The sequence below is a fragment of the Fundulus heteroclitus genome, unplaced genomic scaffold (genome assembly GCF_011125445.2).
Source record: "Fundulus heteroclitus isolate FHET01 unplaced genomic scaffold, MU-UCD_Fhet_4.1 scaffold_108, whole genome shotgun sequence".
In the NCBI taxonomy this organism is placed as follows: domain Eukaryota; kingdom Metazoa; phylum Chordata; class Actinopteri; order Cyprinodontiformes; family Fundulidae; genus Fundulus; species Fundulus heteroclitus.
Window position 1 is genome coordinate 406,515 of NW_023396521.1, and position 15,359 is coordinate 421,873.

The window sequence follows — 15,359 nt, forward strand, 5'->3', positions numbered from 1 at the left end:
TAATCCACTTTTTGTTATCAAGCTACAATATTTTCCCAACAATCTTGGGTTTCATCAGGGTGTTGCAACAAGGTGTAGTTTTGGTTTATCACCAGACAACTGGGCGAGTGATGGCCTAGTGGTTAGAGAGCAGGGAGCTTGTGTCCTGGAGAGGCTGCAAGCTTCCTGGTTTGACTCCCACAGACTGCCACCTTTGGTCCCTGAGCAAGGCCCTTATCCCCAGAATGCTTCCACTGCACAGTGGCAGCCCACTGTTCCCTAGAGGACAGGTTAAATGCAGAGGTCAAATTTCATTGGAATATATGTTGCAATGACAATAAAGACAGTTATTTTTGTTGTCTTTGGCCAGCTGTAGATTTCCCCTGAAACTTTGCCATAGATGCTATTTTTGCCCAGTCTCTTTCTCATACTTTATTTATGAACACTGAACTGTGTGAAGCCTGCAGTGCTTTAGATTTTCTTCTTTTGTTTAGATCTCCTTGATAAGTTGTTTATGTTCTTAGAATAATTCTGGTAGGCTGGGCACTCCTGGGAAGGTTCTTCACAATGTCTTCCTCATATATAGCTAATGCCGCGCATTGTGATTCACTGGAGTTCCAACGCTTTATAAATTGTAACCTTTTTCCAGACTGATATGTGCATTTCAAAGACTTTGTTTCTCATTTGCTTTTAAGACCAGGGAGTGATGTGTTGGTTTTTGAAATAGTTTAGTCTACTTCATGTTTTCAGAAAGGTTCTACTTAATGTTTTTTTTTTTGTTTCTACAGGTCTCAAACCTGCTTATAGCTAACAGTGGTGGGCACAGTCTTTATAATATGAAAATAGATAATTTCATAGCAAAATCTTTGCTCATTACATTATCGTTCATGCTAAGTTTAGAAATTGTTTGCAGACTGGTTAGAATCCATTTTATTATGTTTTAATATGTTTACAACAAACTATTCAGCCGCCGTTTACGTCACATTCCTGGTTCTCAATACACATCCACATAGACTTCTTCACAAAAGTAAGAGTCACAATTCCACAAAAAGCATTAATGGCTCTGTTGTTCTGCTACCATTGTCGGTTCCCATTGGTCAAAAACAAAGACACCAGTTTGTTAATTTTTTTCTGTAAACAGTGCTCCACTGTGTGACCCTAAACAGAACTTTGAATTGTCTTGCTACTGAAAAGTGCTTTGTAAATAAACTTGCCTTGCCTTGCTTAATCCCTTTAATTGGTTTACTTACTCGAAGTTGGGCTTTTGGGTCGCTGCATGGCTCAGCAGAACCCTTTATTTCCCCAACAATCCCCCGACTCCAAGAGGATTGCACTATGGCAATCTTCGAAGGATATTTAACCAGCATGTGTAAAAAAAAAAAAGGCTTGTTTGTGCACAGCAATGGTATACCAATTGTTACATGCTTTGCAATTCAAAAATAGTGCACATTAAATATATGATATCATTAATGTCACAACAATAGGTAACCCACAAGGTCATGATTTGTTTCACGTTTGTTAAACAGTGATAGAGGGTGACAGAGGGGAAAAGAGACATCCAGAAACGCTCAGCACTGTGTTCCAGGATTCCAGCCGTGTTGCCAGGTCTGCTTATCAGCCACTTTGGGATTTTTGTTTATAGTCTTTATATTGTAGAGGTAATAGAGCTGGTGGCTTGTTTCTCACACAATAACTGGCAACACTGGAGTGGTTTCCTGACACACACATAACGTTATTTTCTAAATGCACAGAGAAATAGAATTTTCTTCTCATAAGCTTCAACTGCTGTGTAAAAGTTGAAGTTTAAAAGGCATTTATCCTGAACAAAAACACATAGAAAGAAAGAAATATTTGTCATTGCAGTTGTACATTCCAACAAAATTTGTCTTCTGCATTTAACTCATCCCTTAGGGAGCAGTGGGCAGCTATTACAGGACCCGGGGAGCAATCTGGGGCTAAGGGTCTTGCTCAGGGACACACAGTGGCAGTCTGAACTGGGAACTTGTAACCTTCTCAGAAAGCAAGCACAGTGCTCTAACCACTAGGTCACCAACAAATTTGATATCCCCATCAAATATGCAGTGCTGCGCACGTTGGTTATGCGCCACGTCGTGTGTGCGTGCAGTACTTTTTGTTTGAAGACGTGGGAAACGGACTGACAGCCATTTGTTAGCGGCTAGTGTTAGCTTCCTCAAATTTCACTATTTATCATCGATTTAATGGTTGCAAAGCTAATGATTTTGTTTGTAGAGCAAGTAGAGCAGTTATATTATGACATAGGGCCAGGTTGGTTTGCAGGGTTTTTTCCTTATCAAATTAAATCCTTATTTGTAAACTGCTTTTTGTATTTACTCTCGTCATTGTCTGATGTTAAATGTGATTTGATTATCAAAAAGGTTTAAGAATGACACATAAACAAACAAACAAAATAGCAAGATATCTTAAAATGCTCATCCCATGGAAATCAGAGTTCAGATGAGGGTAAAATGTATGTCAGCTTGACTCCTATACATCGTACCACATATCTAAGCAAACTACCCTATTGATTCATATGCCCAGGTTGAAACAATGTGTATTTGGGTGCAGTGCTGTAGATACAATGAGGGATCATCATAAAAATAATCAATTATTCTAAATAAAAACACCACACTATCTGTGTATACAGAATGTGCACTAATCTCTGCGCTAAGAAGGTTGATTAAAGCAACATTTTAGTCTTTTGGATCCTGGATGCAATTCAATTTGTGATGCCAGCAGGCTTTTGCAATGCTTAATACAAAGTCTTAAGTTATATAGAATCAACTGTTGTCAAGAGAAAGCCACCGAACGGGTCTAAACTCTCCAAATTCTGGACTTACACCAGCAACATCCTATTTTCTTTTTGCTCTTTCATCTTCTTCCTAACAGTATACATGTAATGCCAAGGCTTTTTTTGGATAACTTCAGCAATATGCTGATTGCAGAGTGCAGCCAGCAAAACTCAAGTCTGTCCAATGGTATCCCAGCAACCATGCCCAGTCTGCAATATTACTTTTATGTATGTGTGCCCTTCTTTCCTGCTTTGAGCCCACTCATCATGTTCTATGTGCAAGGGGCTGCATACAGTTTTCTGTATGCTTTTCCAGTCTTTGTGCCAAATTGCAACACTAATTACTTTATAAATGTCAATGTGTTGAGACCTTTGTCTCGACTTGGGCCTTTTTCCGTGTCATCAATCACAACCTTGCATTGAAGAGCTATGTTTTGTCGAAAATCAACAGCTTCAAATGTTACCATGTTTTCTTACTTCACGGGCTGATATTTGTTTTATAACATGTGGATACCTAAATATTATCATCATAACTCAGAGTCTCTTTTTTGGTTGATAATTTAAAGATTTATAAAGTGCTCAAATGTGTCATCAGCTGTCATGATTTCCGATGCAGAGCTCAGATTGAAAATGTTTGCAGCATTGTACAGCTGTTCTTTACAGCAGTGACTCATTACAATGACTCATAGTAACCCCGGAACCTCACTCTAAAAGCAGGAAAACAATCAACGGTAAAACTGCCCCCGCCATCAAGGAGGTACTTCTGAGTTTTGCATCAGCATCAAGTGAAAAATCATACTCCCTCATTTGCAGCATGTGGGGTGTTTGAGTAACGCAGCCACCTGCTGCCAACTCTTACATTTATGCATCACAATTCCTTCAAGTGGGATTACATTTGTGGCATACTGCAAGTTGTTTTATTCCTGAGACTACATTTTAAACATGGGTTGAATCTTGGGAATTGCTGCTGCTTTTGGAAAGTTGTATGAAAGAGGTAAAGGCTTGCTCCCTGTGTGCAGAGTGTTGGTGTCATGCTGTCACTTGGCGGCTTTTTTCCTCACAGCCTGCCATGGATATTGATTTCTGGCCCTCAGCTTCTAGACAAGTGACCAGCTTTCTTTCATATTCAACTGTGACACTTCAAAGTGGGCGATCAGTTTTTTTTATATACAGAAATACATCTAAGTCCGTCAAGACTGATAAAGGCTGTGACTGCGAATTTTTAGAAAACATTTTATTCCAGAGAATTAGCATTTTTCTTCCGATTTTATTCTAGCTAGAGGGTTTGTGAAACAAATCTGCGCCTGCACAGAATGTTCAATTTCATATTGTCTTGACACCATGAGGTAGTATAAAGATATTGGGCAGTCTCAGAATATATTTGTCTTAAAAAGAAACATAATATGTATTCTTGCAGTAAAATTTGGATGTAACAGAGTTCTGACTCATTGTGCTTATGTGCCATGGCTATGTAAAAAACTGCCCTCACCTTATAGACTTTAAAATATTAATGCCTTTCGGGGTTATTGTAACTTTTACTGTGTTCACCTTCTTGTTCACTTATACAACATTTAATATTACATAAAAAGCGCAGATGCTTAGAGCCATTTTCTTCTAAGTCTGTTTTTTATATATTGTCTGACATATACATGTTTTCTCCTTAGCCCACTACTGGCTTCCACTTCACTAACCTGATGGAATTTTAGGGATTCCAAAAGACTGAATTGCATAATATACAATAGGGGTGTCAACAATGTCCTGCAGGAACCTTTTTTTCTCTCATGCTGTTTTTTTTTTTTGTTGTTTTTTTTTGCGTTGGTGCATGAAAGAAACTGTGAAGTGTTGCACAAGACTTAGGGTCAAGGGCTGCATTTTTTTCCTACTTTGTCCTACTGTGGACGCACAAAAAACAGTTAGTCCTGAGAAGCACAAAGCCAGAGGAAAAGGTTGTCAACTGTGCTTGTTACCTTAAGTGCAGTGAAAACCTTTAGAGTGAGAAGCCGGTGAGGCAACAACCTGCAACATGTAGACAGCTGATATTGCTCCGGCCGATCACAGGTATGTTTCACATAAACATGGTGCACTTAAGATTAATACTGCTGTTGCTGTGCAAAAAAAAAAAAAAAAAAAGGAAAAAAAAAGCTGGCCTTGGTATCTGCTGAAAGGTAGCACTCATTCTGGTGTCTTACCTCACTCAGTGCACTTTACTGTCTGGTTGAAATGATGACTAGTGCACACTTATTGTCTTACTACAGCTATGTCGCACATCAATCTGTCCCATTTATCTATCACATCTACCAAAAAATTGATGGAGAACCAGTAAAAATAACATTGATATAACATTGTCAGCTAGCCGTCAAACCTCAGAGGGAAGGGAGCACCAGGCAAGTTCCTTAGTTTTACAGATTTGCAGCTGCTTTGTGGCTATTGAAAAAATGTACAATCATGTCTGATGAGGCCTTTTGTGGGGATGTGCTGGGTGAACATGTTGCATCGAGAAGGGTACTGTGTCCACATCCTCCGTTTTTTTTTTCCTTTCCTTTGCAATTTTTCACTCATCCATAGTTTCCTTGTTCATTGTGTTGCTTTCATTGAGAGGATCTCAAGGTTCAGTTATTGAGAGTAGGCTTTCTAGTGCAAAAACCTTTTACTTTATGTACCGTTTGGTGGCGTGTCTTCAAACCAAAATCATTACTATGCAGTGGAGCATTTTGCAGTTAACTGTGAAACACAAAAGGATGAGAATCTGGTCCTCCAAGATTAAAACTGAAGTTCTCAACTGTAAAATAGGTGCAATGCTCCTGGCAGGTGATGGATGAATATCTGTCTCAAGCATAGTAGATTACATATCTGAAGGTCTTCTTCATGGATGATTGTAGGCTGAAAAGAGAGATGAATAGACTGTTCTCGGAATTTTCTCCAGTAACGGGGGCGCTGTACTGTGTCATGTGGAACAAAGAGATAAGTCAAAATATGAAGTTTTATTTTTCTATTTTACTGGTTCAAGGTTTATTTTCCACTGGTGAGTGTTCCAAAATTCACCTTTGGGCATGAGATATGGTGCATGACCAGAAGAATAGTAAGAGAATCAACCAGATAAAATGAGCTCCCTTCTTAGACTGCCTTAGAGAAGGAAGGGGTGGATGGTCTACATATCCCTTTTGGCCTTGGAACTCCTTATTTCCCTTGAGGAGCTGGACAAAATTAATGTGACCTGATAATGTGAACAGGGATGGGTAGATGGAATAAGGAACAGGGTTGTCAAACACTGCTTTGAACAACTTAGGTAAACCCTGTGGTATTGTAGTGCAATTGTAGATTTAAATTGTGAGTGTGGTAAGTTCTTCTTTAAGGACTCTTGAGTTTACAAACTTTGTGTTACAGTATTTTAGTTAGCGCTAAGACCTGCTAACTGAAATACTTATAAAAAAAATAGAAGCAGAGATTACTTGTAACCTTCTTATACTAGTTATTGCAGCATTTCTATACCTACTTGATGCAGCCATGTTGAAGCTTCTTCCTCAGTCTCAGGGAGATCCCATCCGAGGTATTCATGCCAAGTCTACACCTGGGAGAAGTCATTCTCATACAGGAAAAGAGCCCTCATGGACAAGTTTCACTTTGAGAAATATCCAGAAGTACAGCTTAAATCTTAAATTTTACCACTTAAATCTTAGAGGACTGGCATTTTCTGTCGGAAATATCTGATTTAAAATCAAAATAAAACTTTTTTTTTTTTGTTCTGTCAAATTTCTGAGTTCACGGTGTCAGAAAACATTTTAGTTTAAATGTAAAAATGCCTTTAATCATGGAAATATAAAAAAAAATAAAAATAAAAAAAATTTCCGCAAATGTACAAGTTTTCAGCATCAGACAACATCGGAACAATTTTTCTCAAAAAATCTTTGAATGCTGAAACGTTTCTTTTTATGACATTTACTCCTTTATACTTTTATCTACATGTGGGTGTTTTGTTTAATATTGTTTTCATTATTAATGCTTTGGTTTATCTTTTTCTCTGTCATAGCTCTTCACCTCAGAGTGAAAAAAATAAATAAACACAAATTCCAAAATACTGTGCATAGTTAAACTAAATTATGAAACTAATTTACATTTGTATTGTGTTTGTATACAACTGATTAATTTCTAAATAATTAACTCTAAAAATTGGAGATCATCCTGCACAACCAAACTTTATTCCGTTTAAGAAAATCAAATTAATGCCAATAAACTGACCAGGAAAAGTAGTTTTTGAGGTCAGTGCGTTAGTTCAGGAATAAGCAGGAGCTGGATTATTGTGCTGCTGCTAAGGGAACTAAAGCAACATAGAGTATTTGAGCTCTTCTTTGAAGTAGCTAGCATCTCCAAGTTCTCTTAGAGGATCGCTTGAGTTCATTTTTTCCCAATTCCTTGAATAGCCTGAAGTCTTGTTGCATGTCTTGTAGCACAACTCCTCAACTATTAAATGAGAAATTCACCAAGGCAATACAGAAAAAAATGGAACTGACTCATGTGGTCAGGCCAAATGAGGGTCTGGAAAATGTTTCTATCCATGAAAAATGTAATGCATATTAATGATGATGTGGTGCATGTGAACAAATACCTGGAAGAGTAATGAGATGGTCTGAACCGGAGTTAGAAGCTGGACTAAACTACAGGGACCAGTGTTGTATGTTTTCTTCAAATCTTAAGGGTTTCTCTTGCCTTTTTGCTTGGAGCATACATACAGTAAGATGAAAGAGAGGATGGTTATGCAAAAAAAGAAAACCAGTAAAAGCCTCTTTTTTGAAACCACGGGCATGGATAAAGTTATGTGCGACAACAGTGGACTTGTGACAGAAAAGCACCATGACTTATGCATAATCTTTCCCTTTGACCTCAGGAGTCCTTAAGAAACTGCCAAGATGAGTTCATGTGAAGCTGCAAAATTTCTTGTAAGATGTCTGGAGATGTGTCACATTTAATAGCTTATCCTCTCCAAACATTTGCTTTGCTAATGTCAGTAATTTATATTGGATGGGTTCTTCAACTACTTTCCTCGTTGTGTGGGCCCCACCTCAGTTTTCTTGCGTTGTGAGGGTCTTATTTTTTTCATGCTTTGGGATAGGCTTTCGGTCTGCACTGACAGAGATTGTAATTGGTTATGTTATGTGTGAAATCTCTTCATTAATATATGACAGATGCTGCCAAACAGGCAGAATCTTGAATGTGTTTCTCTTTAATGTACATGCATATTTTAAAGTAGAGGGAAGAGTGAAGAGGAATAGGAAAGAAAACTAGAAAACATGTAAAAATCAGCTTAGGACATAGTTACAGCTGAAGGTAATCTAAACCTTTCAACCACATAATACATAACCTTTTCATACATCAACTGACTTTTAATTCCTCTATTGTTTTGTTTCTGCTCTTTTTGCTTTCTTTCATGGTGTGGAGAGTTAGGTCTTTCTCCCCATTTTTACATATACCAGTACACCATTAATAGCTTCATATCAGTTCTTTTTAGATGGCAGCAATCAGTCATATAGATTTTAATTACTCCCTTTTCCCATCACTGGAGAAAGTGATTCCTCATGTCTTCATTCATACACCAGTATATGGCTGTGAAAATGAGCAAAAACATGATGTTTATGGGAAATCAATCATATGAGAATGGACAGTACAGCATGTGATGTTTCTCAATAACAGCCCTCACACTCCTAGTTTTCTCTTAGCGGTTGCTATATCACAGTAAAACATGTTATTTGCATAATTTATACAAAGACAATAAAAAAATGGAAATAAATCTGTGCATTTTTAAGAATGTTGAGGACTCAAAGCTACACCTATCAGTGTGACAATGTTACTGTAACAACTATTTTATTAACGTTACAGAACATTTTTCCTCACCTGGGGGCAGCTTCCTTACCATAAAGATATGAATCAGCAGGTTTAAAAAAGTCATACAATAGTAACATCCAGTAGGTACCACCACAACCTTTAATGTGTTTAGTGATAGCCCAACACAAAGTAACATTAGTATTAAGTGGAAGGTAATAAATGGTTTTGCCATAAAGGTATGTGAGCTCAGCACCGTCAGGTCACATGTGTACATTGGGTCATCTGGAGTGAGAAAACTGACGTCGCTACGAACTGACTGCTTTTTGTGGAATATAGAAAACCTACAAGTCTGTTGACTGAGGCTTGTGGCGAATAAGACAAAGTTAGGAAAATTTTAGCAAAATCCTAAAATCCCCCCGTCATGTCAACAAAATTGTCATAGCCTCAGATTAACACTTTTCAGATCTGTCTGAGCCAAAATCAATGCTGGGTTTTGAGAAAAACATTTCATTTGGCTTTGTTGTGCAATCGATGGGAAATATATTAATAAAGAAGGAAAAGAAAGAAGCACAAAACATGAAGTTAAAAATTTCTGGAACTCCGAGCAAAAGAAAAAAGGAAAAAAAAAAAACTCTCAGCTGAATGAATGTTTTTTGAACCACTACAGTCATCAGCTCTGTTTGTAGGAAATAAAGTCTGAAAAACTACTGAGATCCCCACATCCCATAAAATGAATCTTTGCTGCCTGCAAGACAACCATTGGCCGTGCATCTATTTTATTGCATGCCAGCGTATTTACCTCTCACTCCAAAGCATTTGCTCTGCAGTCACAACTGTTTTGTTCACTGTCGCTGCAGTAATAAACACTAACAAGGAGCACTGAGGTTTTTTACTTTCTTTTTTTTTTTAAATGAGACATTGCATGTGTTTAACTGTTATTTATACAGAGTACTTATTCTGTTTATCTGAAATTCCTCTTTGCTTTTGTGGTAGCATGTTATGTGAGTTTGTGGTCCTTCGATGTGGCCCAGGAAATGTGTCTGTACAGATATAAGAATGTCACCGCATGCCTCTCAGAATAAATTGGACAAAGCGTTCATGGTTGGATTACAACGAGTCTGTAATGTTTCCAGAATTTATAGCTGTGCTGGAAAAGGTGTGAACAGATTAAGAAGATTAAGATTAAGATTCTTAGATCTGGTAAAATAATGTCTCATCCCTCCATTTTTTTTCACCACAGGAATGTTTGAGAGTACTGGTTTGATATTTAAAAACAGTAAAACACTTAAGATTAAATATCTCTTTTTTTGACCAAATAAGTATTTCTCAGCTTTAGCTTGCCCCTCCTTTAAAACTCTAAAAGTGTTTTGATTCAGTATTCATTGTTTACTGTGACGTTTAATTGATATGAATAATGAAGGTCTATATTTTCCTAGTAGGCAAGCTCTTAAAGTTTTACTGCAAAAGAAACATCTCCATGCAGTGTTGTTTCTTGCCTCTCTGACCTTTCAAGATAAAATGTGTTGTGACAACAGTGCTTTGCTTGTAGCACTCATAAGTGGTGTCAGCCAAGGTTCATGCCATGGATAGTATGAATCTGGTGAAAATAGAAATATCAAGAGAAAAGGGATGCAGTTTTTGTACTTTAAACAAATCTCTCTACATTTTTGAGGAAATTGCTTTGTAGGGGGACATAAAAAACGAAAATGGATGCGTTTATCACGCGTGTGACTTTCACTCTCCATGGCACGAATGACATAACAGCTTGACTGAGATTAAATGAAAAACCTGTTTGCAGAAGAGTTACTCTTTCACACTTGACAATGAGGCTATAAGGACCCTACACTGATGAGTGTTGAGCACTGTGAAATGTGACTACAAAGATCAGTAAACAACACGCAGGGACTCAGCGATTTATGAGCTGTAAAAAAATGTACTTGTAAATTCACTTTTCTTTGTGTTCAATGATGAGTTTGGTAATTCCAACATGATGTGGAAATTGTGAGTATTTAGTGTGACATAACACACTAAACAGCAATTAAAGGTCCAGAACGTTAACGCATCAACAGTGCCGTTACAGACAGAACTCCATTTAACAACTTTATTCAGCAAATTAAACGGATTCAGAATAATAAAAAAAAGAACCATAGACTGGTGCACTTATGTTACACATAGCATTACTTGTGTTTATGCAGTGCTGAGTGTACAAATCATCAAATATTTATCTTTGTCTGTTGATATCAGACGAAGATAACATGTGTAACACATCTTCAAAGAAAAGTGGGCCGACATCTTCCACCTTGATGTAATGAATTGTTAGGTTTCAGAGCGCAATGACTTTTTCACGTAGGGCCACATTGGAGGATTTTGGAGCATGAATACCGTAAAGCCCATGCAACAGCATTTAAAACAGAGGAAAGTCTGGACTAGATTATACCAAAAACCTTAATTTTGTCTTTCCGAGCCATTCTTAGTTGTACTAGCTGCTGTAGTCTTTCTCCTGTTTTTGGAGAAAATCCCTTTAGGAATTCCTCGCAGGGAGCAGAAGTCATTGTTACATTGTTCAAGTTAAGTTTTTCCAATCCTAAAGCCACAAAACAGGTCCAGACTATCACCCTGTTTGAGTGTTTTGATGTTTTGTTTTTTGTCAAATGCCATTGTATATTACTTTTCGGCCAAATGTAGCACAATGCACACCAAGAATCCCCACATTTGTCTCATCACACCTCAAAATATTTCCCCTAAAGTCTTGGGAATCATCCAGATTTCATTTAGGGAATGTGAGACGGTCCTGAACTGGGCACTCTCCCTTAGATGCCGTTTTGAATCATAAGCAATTCTGTCAGAGTTTATAAATCATAAACAATATTGTTAAGCTGGACTCTGAAGAGCTTTAAATGTTGTTCTGGGTTCTCTTGTAAACTTGTGGATGAATCATCAGTTTTCCCTAGCAGTAATTCTGGTTAGGCCAGACCCTCCTGACTGGGCCTACTACTGCCCTGTGTTTCCTTCATTTATGGATAAAGGCTCTTTTTGTGGTTCACCTAAAGCCTAGGTGTCGTAAAATGGCTCTGCGACCATTTTGAGACTCATGAGTGTTGATGAATGTGTTTCTCATCTGCTCATCTGTTTTTCTAGATCAGTGCATGTTGTGTTGCTTTTTGCGATATACCCAACTTCATGTTGGCAAACTGGTTCCATTTATGTTCTTAATTCTATGGGGCAGCAATAATCAGACCTTGTTGTGTCTTGTGAAAAGGAGCCAAAAAGTGTGCTTAAGAGAGTAATTATACTTTTACATGGGGGAAAGCACTTTTTGGAAAGTTTATTTCCCCTCAATAAATGAAATCAGCATTTGGAAAGTCCGTTTTATATTTACTGAAGTAATCTTTGAGATCAAACAAGCCTTTTTACATATTTCCTTCTCTCCTTTTCTCTTAACTCTAAGAAACTTCAAAACATTCGTTAACAAGCTGATCTCATTCGCATATATTTCATCTTTAGTTGAAAAAGTAAAAAAACAAATCAAAAAGTTTCAGAATTTCCATATTAGTGCTGCATTTTTAATTGCAGAAACCCTTAAAGCACTGGTGTTCCTCCTTAATAAATATCTCGATTCTGGCTAAATACAGTAGGTGATAAAATTGTCTCTCACATAAAGTAATAAATCTTCTGTGCTGTCAGCATGGCTGTGTATGCCTGTGAGAAAGAAATGCTAGAAGTGACAGAATGCACTTAGGTGTGGCGTCGTTCCTCTGCTTGTTTGTGCCGTACCTCCAAACCCACCACCAGTCTCAGTTTCTTCCTGCATGGAGCTCCCACACAATAACAAATTGACATAATCTTGGCAATTTTGATGGTCAGGGCATACGCAGTCGGTTTATAATAGATTTAAAACAGGGGGAGAAGCAAATACCGTTAGTAACAAGTTTCCACAGAAAAAATGTGTATGTAACAGCCTGAACCACCCCCATGCTAACACATTTACACATAGGAGTTTTTTTGCCTTTGAGGAGCCCTTCTTTATAAAGTAAATTTGGTAAATAAACATTGTTAAGACCTCAGAATTTCTCCAAAAAGTTAACACTGTTCATTAACCACTGTTTTGAACAGGTTTGTGCACAAAATGTTGTGAGTTCATATGTTGAGGGCTTTATATATTGATTGAGTTTTCACCCTGACTCTGTTTTTCTATCACAATTGAAAATCATGCATATAAATTGTGATTCGAGGTTAACCTTTGAACGGTTGTGAATATGCAGCTTGTCTCATGTGCTTTGTTTTAGGTCTGGTGGCTTTCTGTCCACTATATTCTGCTTTTCGCCCCACAACAGCGGCAATATGCTTCAAACACATACACACACACACCCAATCGCCATCTAACAGTTGCACTGAAAGTAGCCAAAGTTGGCGAAGAAAATAAATAAATTAGCAAAGTTTACATAAATCTTTTGGATCCTAAGGATGGCGGTGCTGAAAGAATAACACATTATGACACATACAGCTCAGTGTGTTTCATTTTGCATAATGCTCTGTGACTTTCCGACTCCAAAGGATCTAATTTTCACTCTCAGTATGCCCTGAGGCTAAGCCATCTCACATTTTATGATAGTTGCCAGTTCCACATGTCCTCAGATGGTGGTCCCACAGTAGGGACGATTGAAGGTATTCCTGTGTGGAATTGATGCTTGAGCAGTTTTGCCTCGCTGAATCACAAAGCAGCTGCCAGTGCAGCTCATTACCTTACCTCAGTGTGCCTCTAGTGTGTTTGTTGAAGAATATAGTGCACTGCGCGTGTGTGTAGTTGTGATAAAGTATTCCAAAATCATGACATCCTACATGCATGACAGCTGAAAAAAATATGCCCAAACATTGATAAAGCAAGACTCAGTTTTCTCTCGGAAGATGTTAACATTTCAAAAATCTATGTATATTGGTGAGGATTATGGACTGTTTTCATTTTGGTTAAGAAGGTCAGGTAATCAATAACTCGACCAAAAGAAGAAATTTTAAAAACTAAACAGGAACTGCAACTCAGGACAAAACCAAACCCAACACATAAAAAAACCTCAAAGTCCTTCAACTCATGAAATGTTAAATTAACATTTTAAACTCAAAATTGTTCATGAACAAAATAAGTGTGGATATTTATTGCTGATACAGTAATATGTATAGTAATATTGTAATGTTTATTTAATATCATAACATCATTTACATAATAAGAATTAGACATACTGACGTTTGCAAACCCCAAAAACTGTTGGTATGACTGAACAGTTACTCTGCAGTGTTTAGAGCTATAGCAGCAAAGCTTAATGACTTATTAAATGTCTATTTAATAGGTCTTATTCAAGGTTTATGTTTAGAACACTTCGACTGTATGCAGCTAAAAAGACTGTGAATTATATTTTATAAATTTTATATTGTCATTGCAACAAGTTTCACAAAATAGTATAATAAACAGCATATTTTGTTTTTATTTTACTTTTTTTTCTTCTTTTTTGCTTTCGATCAAATTTAGAATATGGGAGAGATCTTGATTTGAACCATGGACAAGAGCCCATTTCTCACAGCCTGGCTAATGGGTTATACAAAAATGGAGGGGGAAAAAAACACAACATGGCAACTAAAAGCTTTTATGATAGGGCAAATTATTTCAAATCAAACCAATAACAGTATGTTGCATTAAGGCAGTAAGATCACTGATGTTAATGTAGTGAGTGGACATGAAGTCAGCCAAAAGCCAACCAAAGAGCACCGGCTCTGAAGGATAGCAGAGCAGGAGTTGAGAGGGGACGTAGAGTCCCAGGTGTTTGAGTTCTGCTGTTTCATCCTAAATCAATAGTTTGAACTCAACACAATCACTACCAACCAACTCCCAGCAGGACCATCACAACAAACCGTTCATATTTCTTACACTGTTATGGCTTTCTTTGAAGAATGCACCCTTAACTGCAGGTATCTGGCTCCCTGATGTACTCATGGATTTTTGATGCAATGTTAAGTCTGTGAAGTGTTAATGAACCTACACCAGCCATGATGATAAAACAGCAAATCGCATGAGCTTGTTTTTATTAAAACACAGAATTGGCTTTATGTAAGTGTTCAGGTAGTTTAGTCAGTCAAAATCACATTTGAGGTTTCTTCCTTTCTTACCATCTTTACAATCTGGTGCGTTACTTTAGATTAGGTTTCCTCAATCATTTAGTGACTATGAATACCCTTTTTTTATATAAAATACAGTATGAAAGTAAAACTCTGATGACTGGGAGTATCTGCAGAGACATCCACATATACACTTTATCAGCTTTAACCAAGAGAAAGAGGAGAGTAATAGTGCATCCAAACCCGTCAGAGCCTTGCAGCTCAGCAAACTGATAAAAGCATGCGGATACTTGTAGATGCGATATTATTTCTTACTGCTGTGTTTTATATTTATCTTCAAACAGTTTAAAGAAAAAGTAAACATACGTATCTAATACTTATATTTTTTTGTTGTATATATGTCTCTGAATGTTTCCTGCATTATGCTTGTTTTTACCAAGCATTATGCTTTCCTGACATCTCTGAGCTATAGTCAGTTTAGTTTTAAATCAGGGCACAGACTGTCTAAAAAGGCTTTCCCCCTAATGCAGATGCTGGGAAGAGTCCAATTTCAGCTCCCACAGACCCTGGTGAAGTTTTTGTCATGGCTGATTGTGCTGTTTTATTGGGCCATCTCGAGATCTGGATGCGTTTAGGCTAAGCCTCAAGT

General features: G+C 37.4%; 1 protein-coding gene across 1 annotated transcript in view; it reads left to right on the forward strand.

Annotated features, from left to right (window-relative positions):
* luzp2 (leucine zipper protein 2) overlaps positions 1-15,359 on the forward strand; it is a 222,369-nt gene that overhangs the window by 154,955 nt on the left and 52,055 nt on the right. The gene's annotated exons all lie outside the window — the stretch shown is intronic.